This window comes from Moschus berezovskii, chromosome 19 (assembly GCF_049115385.1).
Source record: "Moschus berezovskii isolate FMDL1 chromosome 19, NW_MosBer_1.0, whole genome shotgun sequence".
Taxonomy (NCBI): Eukaryota; Metazoa; Chordata; class Mammalia; order Artiodactyla; family Moschidae; genus Moschus; species Moschus berezovskii.
Window position 1 is genome coordinate 54,930,448 of NC_142478.1, and position 17,873 is coordinate 54,948,320.

Consider the following 17,873-nt stretch of genomic DNA (forward strand, 5'->3'; position numbering starts at 1 on the left):
TTAATAACAAAATAAAAGCCGCCCGACTGTCCTACGGTAATGTATTACCCATTTCCAGAAACCTACCTGTAAGAGTGTTAATGCTAGAATTGCCGTTTTAAGACTTTTAAGTCTGAAATGTATTTCAAGAGCCTTATTATTGTTTTATTAAATGGGTTTTGTTTTGCAAAATCAAGAATTACCCTGCATTGTCTTGCCATTGAATTGCAAGGAAAATAATGCTAACATTTAAAGTGACTTTTACCTCCAAAGATGTTTTGAATTTATTTTTTTTGACTAAATGTTCATTTTATGTGAAATATATTTTGGGAGAAGGTTTAAAGGTTTGTGATAAATTTAGATGTGTGTGTCTTTATACATGTGTTTACATGTGCATAGACGCTACTGGAATACCTTAAGATAAAATAGTTTTTATTATTCCTCTGCATCATGATGTAATTAGTAAATTTAGTTTAGGTATACTTAATGTCTAAAGTACTGGACAATAATTTGTGTATATGAGATTTTTACTGTAGCGTTTGTAGATACAACAGTCTAACAGGTTTCTTGGCAATTAGATATTTGTATTGTTGATTCTTTTCAAAAAGAACAAATGAATCCTTTTACTTACGGCAGAAAATCACTCTTGTGGGTGCATAACTTTCATCTGTCATTCATTGGATAAATTCATTTTAGCATCATCATTACTTAATTGACAGTGCATTTGCAGCAATACTGATGTTAACAGCATTAAGACTTTTAAGACATACTTATATTTATCATTTTCTCATATGGCAAGAAAAGAAAATTATCTGAACAAGGTCAGCCATAAAAAGTCCTTAAGACATAGTGGACACACTATGTTTGTTAACCGAGATTAATTCTATCTACTGGATTGGGTATCCTTAAAGGGCAGAAACTAGGCACCTTTATATGCTTCATTCACCAAGTGTGCAATAAATGTTTGACTCAGATTAACCATTCCAGACTAGTTAGGTAGGTGCTAGCTTAATAACACCAATTTTCACATCTCCAGCTTTGATGTTTAAACCAGCAGAAAGGTTGGGTGGAGGAGTGAATCTGTCCTATTTGTCTTCAGATACTCAAGATCTGTCAGCAGCAGAGGGATTTTGTGTGTTTTAGAGTATTTCCATGAGTTCCAACGAAGGCAAGTAGTACTTGCAGAAAGACTGACTTCACTTTGACATAAAAAGCACAAGTTGCTGATGATTAGAACGTCCGGTGGCAAGAAGGGACTGTTCTTTCCCTGCAGAGTTTCTGAATAATCTGGTCCCCCACTGGGCAGGAATGGCTGCTAGGAGGTACCCCCACTGGCATGAGAGAGGTCTTCTGAGGGGGGCTGAGGGACTGCAGTGGCAGTCTGATTGGAGGGCATTGTGGTGTCTTTTTATTTCTTACTCTGACTTCTGCAGTTTGGGCATAACAACACCCCAGGCACCTACTTCCCTCCTCAGAAGATTGTTACCAGGGCAGAGGCCTACCTGACACCAGAGATGATTCTAAGCCTACTTTTCTTTGCATGTGTGTGGGACTTTACAGGTAATAAAGCACTCTCACATCCCGTGTCTTATTTTAAAAGACTCTTCTTAATTATGCATGATTTTTTCTCTTGACTTTTACTTTCTATAATAAACATTTAATCAAGAGGAAAATTACCCTTTTCTAGGGAGACAAGCAGGAGAGGCTTTTTTTTTTTTAATGGAATGATGTCAGTCTTTCTTTCAAGAGTCAGCAGGTTATGAAGGTGAATACATTTTTTTTTTTTTTAGCTGAAATTAGTTTTTGAAAGATACTGGTTAAGGGCTGACTCTTGTGCTTGCGCTGCATTTTAGTTTGTTTACTTCATTACTCAAACGTGACTCAAATTTCACAGCCAGAAGTCCAGTCATATCCGCTGACAGTAAGTTGCACTGGACTTTCTTCCATATATCTGCCTCATACATGTTGGCAGGTAAAACACAGCTGAGGAGAAGCAGAATCACAGTGGTCCAAAAAGATGAGGCGAATTGGAGTTTGTGTTTGAAGAAGGGAAAGATGTGTCCCATTTGTACTAAGCCCAAAGCTGGGAATGATAATTTGTCAACGATAAGAATGATGCTCTGTCCGTTACAACAAAGATGAGGTTATTGACTGTCAATCACAGTACATGTATTAAGTGGATCAGTGGGGTTAGGACTCCGTCTGTGGCAGAGGAGCAGAGCTAGAGCTTCCCGTGAACAGTAGAGAACCCAGTAAATACTGTCTGCATGAGGATTTAAGTGGAACATGATGGTAATGAGGCCAATTGAGTTAGACCAGATTCTGAGCTCTTCAATTTGGGAATAAGTTAGAGGGGGAAAAAACAGCTCTGAATTAATGTATACATGTAATTAATTTAAAAATAAAAACCTTTAGAAAAACAGTTCCTCTCTTTTGTTCTTTAGCAGATGAGTTTGTCCCATGCTTTTGTGCCTGTTATCCACCAGCTGGATTTGGGTGTGACTATTTAAATAACATAAAGATTTTAAAAATTTGCTTGAACCAGAGATGCACTGTTTATTTATACTTTATGCATGAAAGGAAAAGAGAAGAACACCAAGTTCTTCTGGCCAACCAAAAAATCAAATAAGGATACCTTACAAGTATTGATTTATTCCTTGAGGGGAAAAAAAATTGCAGATGCTATTTTAAATATTATGATCAGGACAACAAATTATCAAGTAAGGCAACCAGTTAGAAAGCAACCTTTTTGTAGGTGAAAGGTTACATTTAACAGAACCTCTCCATAATCTCTGAAGGCATCTCACAGATGTCTTAAAAGACCCCTTTGTTAATCGGAAAACCAGAGTTTATGTTTTTACGCAAGTTTCCACACTGGGGAGCAGACGAATACTTTTATGATTATCCCTGTATACCACTTTATCAGAAATAACCGTTTGAAGCAAGAATTCTCTACTCCTCTGGGCCTGTAAGGGAAGAGGGAATAAGTGTTGTCCTCTTTTCGAGATCCTTCCTACTAGCTGATTCTCGGGAGTGAGCAGTGCAATTCCATCAGCTAGCACACAAGAACAAGCCTGAGATGCTAAAAGCTACAATAAAGAAAACAAAATAGAAGAATACTTTTAATAATGGAATTTTAGGCATACACTATTCTGCTGCTACAATCTTTCTCTTCGTTGCCTCTTTGACAACACTGAAGACATTACGTTTAGACCCATGTAAGATCCATGATCCTCTGCTCTTCAGAGTTCCTTCCCACCCTGTTTCTAAATGCAGGCTGAACCCCTATTATTTACTGCATAGGCAAGAGGATTTATGAGGCATTTCTTTTTTATTTGTTTGGCTGCAATGTGTCTTAGTTTCTGCACGTGGGATCTAGTTCCCTGACCAGAGGTCAAACCTGGGCCCCCTACACTGGGAGTCTTGGCCACTGGACCACCAGGAAAGTCCATCTGAGGCATTTCTTATGTGATAGTGCTGCCACATATTAATGATAATTCCCAGGATTATTACAGTACTGATTTTCTTAAAGTCACACACTCCACCTGGAAATGAGTGGCACCACAGTCTTAAAGGGCCACCTTTAGTGTAACCTCACTGTGAAAACACTGGCTCCCCAAGGTACAGGTCCATTCCTGTCATGGCTTAATCACATCCAGAGGCCGCCATATTTTTCTAATGGTTTCTAATGTAATTTCTCTTACAATGATGAGTATATGCGATGAGGTTCCTGCCACAGTCCAGACATCGAAGGAGCCCCTGTTTCTCCAACTATCGCAAGTATCAACTCAGGTAAAGGACACTGGTGTCACGTTTCCCTCAGTGGCTGTGGCATGTGGGAATAGATCCAGTTTTTAGAAGTATCTGTCTTGCACATTGATAAGAAAGATGAAGAAAGGCTTTGCTATTTTTTTAAATTTTCTGTTCTGGGAATATAGCAGAAGTTATTAGGCAGAGCCTGTCCTTTTCAAGGAAGGGTCAATCCTTGTCTTCGATAGTGAGTCATCTTTATCTTTTGGTTGAATCATGGTGAGCAGACTAGAAGATCCCTGGGGAACAGAGCAGCAGCTTTCAGTCATTGAGATCCTTGCTCACTGACATGTCCTATTGCACTGGATGGGGGTAGGGCTCGGGGAGGCAGGTAGGACATAGTCTTTGATGACAGAGGAAAAAGATACGTCATCCTTCTCGGCCTCTGAATTGTGTGATGGGTTTCAAGTGAGGAATTCGTTCCCATCGAGAAAATGCTGGAGTCAGTTTTCAACAGAAAGTGATTTCTCAGTATAGTGAGGCTGTGGTATTAGGACCTGGTTCAGAGATGAGCAAAGTGCAGCATTACTGTCTGAGGCCAGAGACATGGGGTTTCTGTCGGGCGGTGGGTGGGGGTGAATCTAAATTGGAACAAATACAGCCAGAGGTGAGACCTTCCCGAAGACAGCTTGAGCACGCTGTGTGTTCGGCTGTGTTCCTGTGTCCTATTCAGTTGTAGAATGGAGTTCAGCAGTTTGATGCTCATTGACTAAGTCTGGAACGAACGGCACCTTGACTTCTACCCACCAGCAGGCTATGGGCACAGTAGAGGGCCTTCCTGTGTAGGCCCAGAGGCCCGTAGGACCTTCCTGGGTGGCTTTTTATCTTGAGTCTGAAACTCAAGTGGGAAGCAGATTATCCATATCTGAACCTCAAAGGAAAACCAAGTGAAGTTAGGAGTTGTTAAGCAGTTGGGGCCAGTTTCTTTCCACCAGAGATGCTGTGAGGCCTTGGTATATTAGTATTAGTGGCCCACAGAAGCATAAGTCCTTGTGGGAAGGTTCAACTGTTCAGCAGTGCAAACTGTTGAACCCTAAAGTGAACCTCATCACCCAGGCTTCTTAGGCCTGTGAATGAAATGCTTCAATGCCCTTTATCAGGACTGCCCAGTGACAGAGCACAACTTCATCTAGCACATTAAAATTCTGCCTTTTGAAGTCTCATAAGGGACTTTGCTGGTGGTCCAGTGGTTAAGACTGCTTTCCAAAGCAGGGGCTGCTGGTTCGATCCCTGGTCAGGAAGCTAAGATCCCACGTGCCTCAGGGCCAAAAAACCAAAATGCAAAACAGAAGCAATACTGTAACAAATTCAATAAGGATTTTAAAAAATGGTCCACATTAAAAGAGAAAAGTCTTAGAAAAAAGAAGTCTCATAAGCCTACTGAGTTTCTTAGACAAAGGTCCCTGTTTTTTGTCTGTTAAAGCTCTCGTGTTCACAATCTGTAAGTAGGGCACCTGGCTGCTTCCATCCAGTTCTGAAAAATCCTGCCAGATTTTCTTTTTTTTTTTTCCTACAATTCCATTGTGACAATTAACTGCCTCTTTTGATTCTGAATGATACAGTGAATGTGTAGGGCCTTACAGCTTTTTTTACAATCCAACCTGTAAATTATAGACTCCTTTTATAAGTATAGACACATTTAAAGTGCCAAATCCAGAAATAAAATATTTTAGAAGTCTTTTTGATGGTCACTGTGTCAGCCTTTTGTACATGGGTACCCTCTACATCTGGTGAAATTACTAAGTGGTGACGTGAAAATCATTTTCCTTGTTTGAATCAGACAAATTTGAATATATTTACAAATCCCACCCCTCTAAAGGGGAGATAGCTAAGCCACTATCTTGGTCTCCATGCCCCTGCCCTCCTGCCCATGTGAGCCTGACACATAATGTAGCTCATACAGTGCTGTTGGACTGCTGAAATTGGAACATATCACTCCTGCTGAATTATCCCCTGCAGCCCTTTACATGTGCCTGTACAAGGCCAGGGGCACAGGAGCAAGATAGAAAAATCCTTAGGAGCTGCCAAGGTGCTACCTGGGGAAGGCCAAAATGTCTAGTTACAGGGAGCCCTGACAGCTTCCAAAGGCCCTGGCACCATGGGTTATCTGATCGGGGCAAGTACAGCATGATGAAGAGCTGCCAGAGGGGACCGGTCAGGGACTTCCCTGGTGGTCCAGTGGTTAAGAATCCACCTTCCAACGCAGGGGGCCTCGGGTTGATCCCTGGTCGGGGAACTAAGATCCCTCATGCCTCAGGGCAACTAAGCCTGCCCTCCACAACAAAACCCAGTGAAGCCAGAAAACAACAACAAAGGAGGGACAGAGGGACTGGTCAGTCCATAAAGGATGCCTGGCCAAAGACAGCCTTGACCATGTTACTCATCAAAGGGAGAATGTTTCTAAAATGGCCCCAACATAGGGTAACATGAAGACCATTAGAAATGTGAGTTCCTCCCCAAGTGAGGCGCCCTCACTATTTTCACAATTGACCACAGTCAGAAGGAGAATCAGACAAAAAAAGAGTAAGAAGGAAAAGCAGAATCACATGTTGCAGTGAGGGCAATACATCTTGTCTGTGGACAGACCATGCAGAGGAAAAAAGAAGACAGATCCTTCTTTGTTGAGAACCGTCTGCCTTCCAGGGACTAACGTTCTTTTCTGTGAGCTACCAGTCTTCTCCTCAATTATACACAAGTTTTTACTGATTTACTTTAATACACCTTGATTCACCCATACATACACACTCGTGGTTGAAGGTACACATAAACAGTATACTTAAATGACAATATATTATTTAGAGATTTTACATTGTAGTTTTCAAATGTTATCAGGCATATCATAAGCCAATATATATCAGTTGATTTTACTGCCTTAATTTGGGCCTTAAAAATAAGTGTTCAAAAATACCTAGCATGTGTATACTTACAGCTAATTCACGTTGTTATATGGCAGAAACCAATGCAACATTGTAAAGCAATTATCCTCGAATTTGAAAAATAAAATTTTAAAAAAGCAAACAGTAACAACAACAAATCTGGAGCAGATGGTTCACAGGAATTCTAAGGTGATAAGGTGTGTTTCCCCTATTTTAATTTCTTTACAAATCTTGAGGTAAAAAGTTAGCTAACTGCTTTCACTATCAGTCCAAGGAGAATTAGGGATTTTAGAAAATAAATATTACTATAAGTTGCCTTAAAGGATAAGGCAATTGTTGATACTGAGAATTTGTCAGATAAGTATGGCATCTTAAAACATTACTCAAAAAAATTACTCAGCTAATGGAAGTAGAGCAGTTTTATAGGTTAACACAATGTGATATTGTCTGAGAGTTTTTAAGAGCAAATGATACAGATAACAGTTTGGTACATTTTGGCTCACTTTACTTGTATGCTCATGTTTAGATTTATCTACTCTTAAATAGATGGTCGGAAAGGAATTTAGTAACTTCAGTTTAATGTAGCCTGTTGGCAGAAATCCCGCTTTTTCTGTATGAATTGATAATGTATAGGATCATCTGTCCCTCCCGCCTCAGGAATGTAAGCTCCAGTAGTGGCCGGGTTCGCATCTGTTTTATTTGTTGGCATTTCTCAGCTGTCCTCTAAGAGGTGCCTCATTCAGAGATGTGCTCAGAGAAAGGTGGTTTCTCCACTGAAAGACTGCACAGCGATACTTTATATCCCCCAACAGAGGGAAACAGAACCTTCATTTACATCCCCAAAGTCACTGAACAACGTATGAAAGGGTTTGCCTCAAGAGTATTTTAATAATTCTTCGTGCATCTTCTGTGTTCTGTTGGAATACCTTCCTGTACTTAGTACAGAAGCTTTTTAAAGAAGATAAGTAGCTTTTCAGTTTGCACCTGTATCTTATTTCTAAACTGGGATTTTCTAATTGGAGTAATTGTAGTTTCGAATCGACTTTTTTCAAGTAGAAGACCATTTTTAAAATTACCAGCTCAACACATTTCTTTAACTTCTCCAGTATATTTGTGTAAATTACAAAGTTTAAATTACGGCCCTCTTTTGTAAACAGGGTTTCCTGGTGGCCATGAAGCCTATAGTTTCATTTCTCCCAGCCTGGAAATCTTTTCTAAGAGTGCCACCACATGTAAAAGATTAAGAGTTTGGGTATGGTTTCATAAATTTCTTAGGAGTATTTAGAACCCTCATAAGATATATGCAAGTATTTAGTGGTCTCCTGGGCTTGGGGATGTGGTTTCAATTTCTGGAGCGGGACAATCCCCTGGAGAAGAAAATGGCAAGCCACTCCAGTATTCTTACCTGGAGAATCCCATGGACAGAGGAGCCTGGTGGGCTACAGTCCATGGGGTCGCAAAGAGACACAACTTAGTGACTAAAAACAGTAACAAAAAGCGGACTCCTTTAAAACAGGAATTTCTTTGCATTCAAGAAACATTAAAGCCTCTAAACATCAACATTTCCTAGGGGTGCCCTAAACATTTAGATCAAAGTAACCCTGTTGGAGAAGGAAATGGCAACCCACTCCAGTGTTCTTGCCTGGAGAATCCCAGGGACGGGGGAGCCTGGTGGGCTTCCGTCTATGGGGTCACACAGAGTCGGACACGACTGAAGTGACTCAGCAGCAGCAGCAGCAGCAACCCTGTTGAACGGAGAAGGCAATGGCAAGCCACTCCAGTACTCTTGCCTAGAAAATCCCATGGATGGAGGAGCCTGGTAGGCTGCAAGTCCGTGGGGTCGCTAAGGGTCGGACATGACTGAGCGACTTCACTTTCACTTTTCACTTTCACACATTGGAGAAGGAAATGGCAACCCACTCCAGTGTTCTTGCCTGGAGAATCCCAGGGATGGGGGAGCCTGGTGGGCTTCCGTCTATGGGGTCACACAGAGTCGGACACGACTGAAGTGACTTAGTAGCACCAGCAGCAGCAGCAGCAACTCTGTTGAAAGTGTATATTGGGTCGACTTGGATATATCCATTTAATGTCTGCAGAAATACGCATTTTTATCACTGTAAATTTGGAGTCCCCTTTGGGGGGTTCCAGAATTATCTTACATTCACCCTCCCCATTTCCCAGTTCACTGAAACATTCAAACAGGAAAAACAAAATCTCAAACTGTTCCGATAATGGGAAGAAAATGAGTGTATTCTTATGCAAATTTTACATACAGCTCCTTTCTTCTGAGCAAAAGGAAAAAAAACGAAATGCATATATCCTGATGCAAAATAGTGAGATGTGTAAAGCAGTGCCTTTCTGCACACCTGCCTCACCAAGGGCTGAGGGTGTGGAGAAGCCCCCTCAGACAGGCAGCCTGGTTGTCTCTCACCGACGGTTGCCTCTCCTCCCAGGTCAGGAGCCCTCTGTCACAGGAAGGAAGCTGCACGGCTGAGACTGTCCCTCCTGAGCGCTCCGTCACCCACAGTTTACTCGCAATCCCAGAACCCCAAGGAGAGCAGGATAAACCTCAAGTCAGGAGGGGGAAAAGGCCCGCCTCGGATTAGACTGCCTCCAACCCAGTGCTGTGACCTTGGGTGCAAGAGCATTCTGCCTGGAGGGGGGACATTCTGTGTGTCATAGGCTGTTTAGTGGTACCCCAACCTCTACCCAGGAGATGCCGGAAGTGCCCCTTCCCCAGCCATGACGGCCCACAAGGTCTCCAGACCTGGCCGGTCTCCCCCAGGAGCACCACTGCCTGACTTGGTCAGACTCAAAAATGGGGTTCACCAGGAGGATGCTCCCCCTCGAATTCTGATTGCCCTCACTTGTCTCAAGTCATAAAATTTACATGCCTAGTCTGTGTATTTTTTGGACCAAAACGACCAACAGTATCTTGCCTCAGCTGTAGTGACTGTGTAGATTCTCTGAGGAAGAAGACAATTTTCCATAGAGGGTGTTGCAAGCAGGTCAGTCAGGCTGCAGAAGCAGACCAGCTTCTCAGCAAGACCCAAGGGGTGTTACTTTCAGCGCTCTTGGCTGGATTGTGTTTGTCTCAGGAAGGAGTCCGTGTCCTCCTCTCTCTCCCCTCCCCAGGCTGGTTAGCCATTCAATTGTTAATCTGAACAGGCAGACTTGATCTCCATCTGAATAAAGAAAATGTTAGAATCTACATTTAACCTTCTGTATGAAGAGAGAAATCCCAAGCCCCTCCTCTGACCAATCAGGAAGCCCTAAAATTTTCTACGTCAGTAAAACAGAGATAATGATTCAAATCGTATTCAGTTCAGTTCAGTCGCTCAGTTGTGTCCGACTCTTTGCCACCCCATGAATCACAGCACGCCAGGCCTCCCTGTCCATCACCAACTCCCGGAGTTCACTCAAACTCATGTCCATCGAGTCGGTGATGCCATCCAGCCATCTCACTCTCTGTCATTCCCTTCTCCTCCCGCCCCCAATCTTTCCCAGCATCAGAGTCTTTTCCAGTGAGTCAACTCTTCGCATGAGGTGGCCAAAGTATTGGAGTTTCAGCTTTAGCATCAGTCCTTCCAATGAACACCCAGGACTGATCTCCTTTAGAATGAACTGGTTGGATCTCCTTGCAGTCCAAGGGACTCTCAAGAGTTCTCCAACACCACAGTTCCAAAAGCATCAATTCTTCGGCGATCAGCTTTCTTCACAGTCCAACTCTCACATCCATACATGACTACTGGAAAAACCATAGCCTTGACTACACGGACCTTGGTTGGCAAAGTAATGTCTCTGCTCTTTAATATGCTATCTAGGTTGGTCATAACTTTCCTTCCAAGGAGTAAGCGTCTTTTAATTTCATGGCTGCAATCAGCATCCACAGCGATTTTGGAGCCAGAAAATGATTCAGTTCAGTTCAGTTGCTCAGTCGTGTCCAACTCTTTGCGACCCCATGAATCACAGCACGCCAGGCCTCCCTGTCCATCGCCAACTCCCGGAGTTCACTCAAACTCATGTCCATCGAGTCGGTGATGCCATCCAGCCATCTCATTTTCTGTCGTCGATAAATTATCAAGTAAGGCAAACAATTAGAAAAGCAAACTTTTAGAAATTAGGAGTTACATTTTAAGTGAGTCAGCAACAGTCTCGGAAGTCTAGATGTCTTAAAACACTTGTTTGGTAATAAACCAAGGAAGTATACACCTTTACACACATTTCCACACTGAAGAGCAGAGTAAGCTTGTGGTTCCTTAATAGAACTAGCTTCTTAGTCCAGAATTTTCTGCAGCCTTAGGAGCAAAGAAACATGCTTTTTTCATGAGCATCAAGAAAAAGCACTGGGGACTTTCCTGGTGGTCCATGGTTAAGACTTCGCCTTCTAATGCAAAGGATGTGAGTTCAATCCCTAGTCAGGGAGCTAAGACCCCACATGTCTGGCAGCCAGAAAAACCAAAAGGTAAGACAGAAGCAATATTGTAACAAATTCAACACAGACTTTTAAAAAATGGTCCACTCAAAAAACTTGTAAAAAAAAACTGTATTCTCCTGGTTCAGTTCAGTTCAGTTCAGTCACTCAGTCGTGTCCGACTCTCCACGACCCCATGAATCAGCACGCCAGGCCTCCCTGTCCATCACCAACTCCCAGAGTTCACTCAAACTCATGTCCACAGAGTCGGTGATGCCATCCAGCCATCTCATTCTCTGTCGTCCCCTTCTCCTCCCGCCCCCAACCTTTCCCAACATCAGAGTCTTTTCCAGTGAGTCAACTCGTCGCATGAGGTGGCCAAAGTATTGCAGTTTCAGCTTCAGCATCAGTCCTTCCAATAAACACCCAGGATTGATCTCCTTTAGAATGGACTGGTTGGTTAGCTCAAGTCACTTCAGTCGTGTCCGACTCTGTGTGACCCCATAGACGGAAGCCCACCAGGCTCCCCCGTCCCTGAGATTCTCCAGGCAAGAACACTGGAGTGGGTTAGAGAAGCTTAAAACATAGGAAAAGGAAGGAGCAAAAAAAGAGTTTTAACAAGTGGAATATGGGGCAGAGGATGTTCTGCCCCCATAGGGCATGCACGCTTTTCACCTTCACCTGCCAAGAACCTTGGAGTTCACGGCTAAGGGTGTGGCTGTGGAGTCAGAGGGATGAAGCCCCACCCCACCCCTGGCTATTAGTAACTTTGCTGCTACTGCTGCTAAGTCACTTCAGTCGTGTCCGACTCTGTGTGACCCCATAGACGGAAGCCCACCAGGCTCCCCCTTCCCTGGGATTCTCCAGGCAAGAACACTGGAGTGGGTTGCCATTTCCTTCTCCAATGTGTGAAAGTGAAAAGTGAAAGTGAAGTCGCTCAGTCGTGTCCGACCCTTAGCGACCCCACGAACTGCAGCCTACCAGGCTCCTCCGTCCATGGGATTTTCTAGGCAAGAGTACTGGAGTGGCTTGCCATTGCCTTCTCCAAGTGGCTTGTGCAATTCCATTTAAAAAATAGAAGTATGTGCATGAAACCCTTCTGCTTGTTTGCTAGCCCTGTGAGATAGGAGGAGGCGCTCTAATCCTCAGAATGTTTGTAACGCTCAGGGTAGCTCAGTGCCTGGCATGTGAGCCCTCAGTACAAGGTGGTTCTGCCGTTGGCCTTGTTCACCCTGAGTCCCTGGCTCCTCAGGCTGTGTGGCTGATGCCCTTCCCGCTCCCTCTCTTCCCCGCTGCATCATCCCCGCCAGATTCAATTCCCTCTGGTAGCACTTTGGCTCTAATGGGTAAAAACTCAACTTTTCCCCCATTTCCTCTCTCCTCCAGCTCAGCTTTTCTGAGTGACTTTTAATAAGCAGCTCAAATCCAGCCCTCACTTTTCTACCTGACTTTATTTTCCACCACTCCCCGGAATGCTCTTTCCATGTGGGACAGTATAGTGGTGTCTCTGTGACTCTCAAAACTTAATTCTCACCTCATCCTGTGTAAACCCTGCCCATCCTTGAGGGTCAGCTTCAGTCCCGGCCTCTTGAGACCACCTAGGTCACTGCAGCCTTAGCCACTCGATGGTTCTCAGGCAGCTCCACATGCCCGGTGATTTGTAAGGTACCAGGAACACTAAAGTGATTGGGAAGTGGCCCTCACCTGTCTGGGATTCACAAAGCCTCATACGGTAGACAGGCAGGTAAATGAGAAAGAGCTCCAGGTACTGTGCGGGGTTACCCTTCCCCTGGCCCCTGACTTGGCATCCTCACAAGGATTTAATTATACTTTGTTTTCTTTGTACTCTGGCAGTTGAGCCTCACAGCCCCAGCACGCTGTAGGCATAGGACTGAGTACACGGTGAGCTCTTTAGAACATATGCTGGCTTGACCTTTAACCTCAGTGCATATGTAAAAGGAAGCATGGTTGCTCGACCTGTTGTAATGGGCCTCCTAAACTTGGAAAGAAAAATTAGAAGACAAAATTGAGGGGACTTATCTGGTGGTCCAGTGGTTAAGAATCTGCCTTGCAGTGCAGGGGATGTGGGTTCGATCCCTGGTCGGGGAGCTAATACCACATGCCTTGGAGCAACTAAGCTCATGAGCCACTACTGGGGAGTCCGCGTGTAGCAACAAAAAGCCCCACCTGATGCAACGAACATCCCACATGCCACAACTAAGACCCAAGGCGGCCAATTAAATGAAGTGAACTTCCATAATACTGAATTATTAAAAAAAAAAAAAAAAGACGACGATGATGTTAAGCTCCTGGCCATCACCATAAACCACTTGGTGACTCAAATGGTTTCTAGGCCTGCAGAATTCATGGAACGGTGCATTTTTCAGTTGGGAATCTCTAAAATGAAAATAAAGACTCACCCTCTGAACCAAATAAACTTAGCCTTATGGAAAAGTCACCACATTGTCCTTTCTCTCTCGTTCCATCACGGATCAGAAAAATCATCATCAAAGCTTGGCATGGATGGGCATTTCCTGAATTTCTGAGTTTCTGCCTCCACTGGAGAGGTGAGAAAGTGGGAAGCCAGCTCAGTTCCCACGGGTAGAGCCACCTTTCGGGTTTGGCACTGTGCCCGTGTCAGTGCTGGCGAACACACTCAGTCGGCCCCTAACAGAACTAACTGTCCAGGTGTCAGTAAGCTGTGCCCAGTGGGATCCTGTATGTCACCGGCTCTGCAGAGCGTCCTCGACAAGCCTCCCCTTTCCCTCCCACTGAAATTAAACTATATTTCCTTTGTACGTGCGTTGGGAGTTTTCGGGCATTTTTATTTGTAAACTTCCCAGAGGCCTGTGTGAACTAGCACTGCTTCCTCCTCTGCCTTATCCCCATGCCCGACAAGGTAGTATTGATATTTCCAAGTCCTCTCGTCTCACTAATACAATATACACTACCTAATATATAGGTGGGGGGTTGGGGGAGTCAGACCAGAGATTGAAATTACCACTAATTCTCAACTAGGGAGAACCCTTTCTTATTAAAGGGCCAGCTCAGATTACTAGAGGGAGGCATTACATGCTCTGAATGCTAGTATTACAACGGAGGACAGAGAGAAAACCCTGTTCTCGTGGAGCTTGTATTCTAGTCCTGTAAGAAAGATCAATAAATGACCTAATTTTAGATAGTGATAAGTGCTGTAAAGACTCAAAATGGGATGGGATGATGATAATGACAAAATAGTTGGGACTTCCCTGTCAGTCCAGTGGTTAAGACTCCACGCTTTCACTTCAGGGGGTGTAGGTTCAATCCCTGGTCGGGGAACTAAGATCCTGCATGCTGGGCAACCAAAAAAAGAAATTTTCTTGAACTGAATAAAAATGAGAATACAACCTGTCAACTTAAAAAAATTGTATTAAAGATTGTTAAAGTATTCTTGCAGTGCAGAGTGACAGCAGGCCACGGCAGACTCTGCAGTGGTGTTATCTGGGAGCCGGGGGAACACACGTGGATGGTGCTCCATGTCAGGGTAGTAATGGCAGACAGCACATAGTTCCAGGCACAGCTGTAAATGCTTTAAATCTGTACAGCCTAGTATGGTTGCCCCAAGTCATGTCGTTGTTTAGTCTCTAACTCATGTCTGATTTTTTGTGACCCTCATGGACTGACTCTAGCCCACCAAACTCCCCTGTCCATGGGGATTTCCAAACAAGAAAACTGGAGTAGGTTGCCATTTCTTCCTCCAGGGGATCTTCCCAACCCAGGGATCAAACATGCATCTCCTGCATTGGCAGGTGGGTTCTTTACCACTAAGCCACCAGGGAAGCCCTCCCTAGCCATGTAGGGCAACTTAAATTTGAATTAATTCAAAAGAAATAAACTTTTCCTTTTCTCAGACATACCAGCTACCTGTGTGGCAGGGGCTCATGTGGCTGGTGGCCACATTGTAGGGCAGCAGAGAAGAGAGGATTTCTACCACTGCAGGAAGTTCTCTTGGATAGCGGCTCGTTAGATTAACTCATTTAATCTTCACAACCACCTGACTAAAGGAGATATTGTTTTCCCATCTTGCAGATAAGGAAAGTGAGGCACAGGGAGTTTATATGTAACTCGTCCAAAGGCCCAGACTTAACAGGTGGCAGGGCCAAGATTCAAACCGGGGCCACCAACCTCTGGATCCAGAGCCCGGGGGTTCATCCCTACCTGCCGCATCACTGTAGCTCATCCTCAAGTACAGCTCCCCTCTGCAGACCACCGCCAACAGGATTTTGCTGCTAAGTCGCTTCAGTCGTGTCCGACTCTGTGCGACCCCATAGACGGAAGCCCACCAGGCTCTCCTGTCCCTGGGATTCTCCAGGCAAGAACACTGGAGTGGGTTGCCATTTCTTTCTCCAATGCATGAAAGTAAAAAGTGAAAGTGAAGTCGCTTAGTCGTGTCCGACTCTTAGCGACCCCATGGATTGCAGCCTACCAGGCTCCTCCATCCATGGGATTTCCCAGGCAAGAGTACTGGAGTGGGGTGCCATTGCCTTCTCCGAACAGGATTTTACATCTTGGTAAAATCTTATCCCTGAGTGCCTTACAGTTCAGCTCAATGAAATTCTAAGCTAAGGGTTAGATCTTTCCTGATTTTAAAAGTGTTAGCACAGTTTCCCCTTCCTTAAAAAGAAAAAGAGGGTCTTTCCTGTGGTCCAGTGGCTAAGATTTCATGCTCCCAATGCAGAGAGGCCCAGTTTTGATCCCTGCTCAAGGAACTAACGGCCCACATACCGCAACAAAAATTGAAGATCCCATGTGCCGCAACTCAGACCTGGCACAACCAGATAAATATTTTTCAAAAAGAATTATGTGGTTATTTATGAGCCTGGCACATAAACAGTAACTAATAGCCATAATGACTATTTTTGTGAATGATGTTCAGCTTTACACGATTAAAAAATGCCTTTGAGTATTTTCTTGCCCCAAGTGCCTCAGACCAACCCAGAGGCTGTGTCAGGCCAGAGCTGGGGGAGACAGAACAGACTGTCACCAACACCATCACTGTCTGCAAGCTCGCTTCACTCTGTAGTGGCCACCCTCTAGAAAAGCAGAGTAAAGCCAGTGGAAAAGCATCTCTGGGCATCTGTTTCAACTGAGACGGAAGCTGCTTCACACCCTCCCACAATCAGCAAAAGAAGTGCCCCACATGATCCAGGGCGACCATCCAGTTATGAAAAAAATGGGAGGAAAAACAAATTCACTGGCTCCCAAATTACCAATAGACCACCATATTTTGGTCCAACCAGAAGAAGCTGAAACACCCAAGAATTTTGGACTTTAAATGGAAAATCTGGGCACTCAAACGCAAAATTGCCAAGTTCCAAGAATGTGGATACAGGGACTCCACTGGTGATCCAGTGATGAAGACTCCATGCTCCCAATGCAGGGGGCCAAGTTTCAATCCCTAGTCAGGGAACGAGTTCCCACGGTCGCAACCAAGAGTCCTAATGCTGCAAAATTAAGATGGAAAATCCCACATGCAACAACTAAGACCTGGCTAGCACAGCCAAATAAGTATTTTTTAAAATACCATCATGTGGCTACATCTTATGCTTATTATTGAAAGTATCTATTGGTAAAGTGAGCCCTGAAAGAGTGCCGTGAATGGAGGATTATTATTAGCCCCACGGAGGAAGCATGAGGTCAAATATGAGAGGAAAACAAAACAAAGGTTGTTGTACAAAGAAAATAGCGTCAAGGTCAAGGACAGGGAGAATGAGAAAATACTGAATTGCATCCCCTTCTCTGGAAGATGCAAATGAATATAAAATGCAGGGATTGTTTTCTTTCCCCAATTCCTTCTCTCCTCCCACAGCTGACAGATAATCTATGAAATACAGTGGCCCTTCCTTTTATTTTACCTTTCTTTGTTTTTATTTCTACTGGGATAATGGCTCATACTGATGGCTTATTTATCTAAAATGAGTCAAATTCTCTTGCAAAGATAAACCCTAAATTACCTGCACAGCACCTGCCTCCTTTGCCTCGTTCTCATGCACATCAGCTTCATCCAGATCTCAGCGTTGCTTGTTTGTTTTAAATGCCAGACCTTCTTAATAGATCAGTGTTTTGTGCGGAGTTTTCCTTCTCCCCCTGGAACTCAATGAACAACCTACTAAAGAACTGGAATATAGAATTCTAAGAATTCTCCTGATCCCTGACACAATAAAGAATCATTGTGAGTAGAAAGAAGTTCATGGGAGATGCCCTAAATATCATCAGTAAACGTGCCTCATTTATTCTACACAGCACAGGAAGCTCACAGAAAGGGCACTTCTGAAGACGTGGATAATCTATATCGGACCTGTCAGCTCAGTAGATAGTCAAAGAGGTCAGGCAACGTTAGATGGACATGCTGCACCACCAATCAAAAAGATTCTAGGAAATGAAGATCTAGGTAAATGCCTTTTTTTAAAAGAATAAGTTTATCTTCTTTTAAAACTATTTGAACTCACCTGAATGCAAAGAAAATCTAAAAGGGAGAGGATACATGTAAATATGTGGCTGATTTATTTTGCTGTACGGTAGAAACTGGGCTTCCCAGGTGGCACCAGTGGTAAAGAACCTGCCTGCCAATGCAGGAGATGCTTAAGAGACACGGGTTCGACCCCTTGCTCAGGAAGTTCCCTTGGAGGAGGAACACAGTATTCTTACCTCAAGAATCCCATGGATAGCGGAGCCTGGTGGGCATGGTATATAGAGTCAAAAAGAGTCTGAAGTGACTTTGCACACATGTGGTAGAAATTAACACAACATTGTAA

General features: G+C 43.9%; 1 protein-coding gene across 2 annotated transcripts in view; it reads left to right on the top strand.

Moving 5' to 3' along the window:
- Positions 1–17,873, top strand: part of CCDC92 (coiled-coil domain containing 92) — a 37,759-nt gene that overhangs the window by 1,126 nt on the left and 18,760 nt on the right. The gene's annotated exons all lie outside the window — the stretch shown is intronic.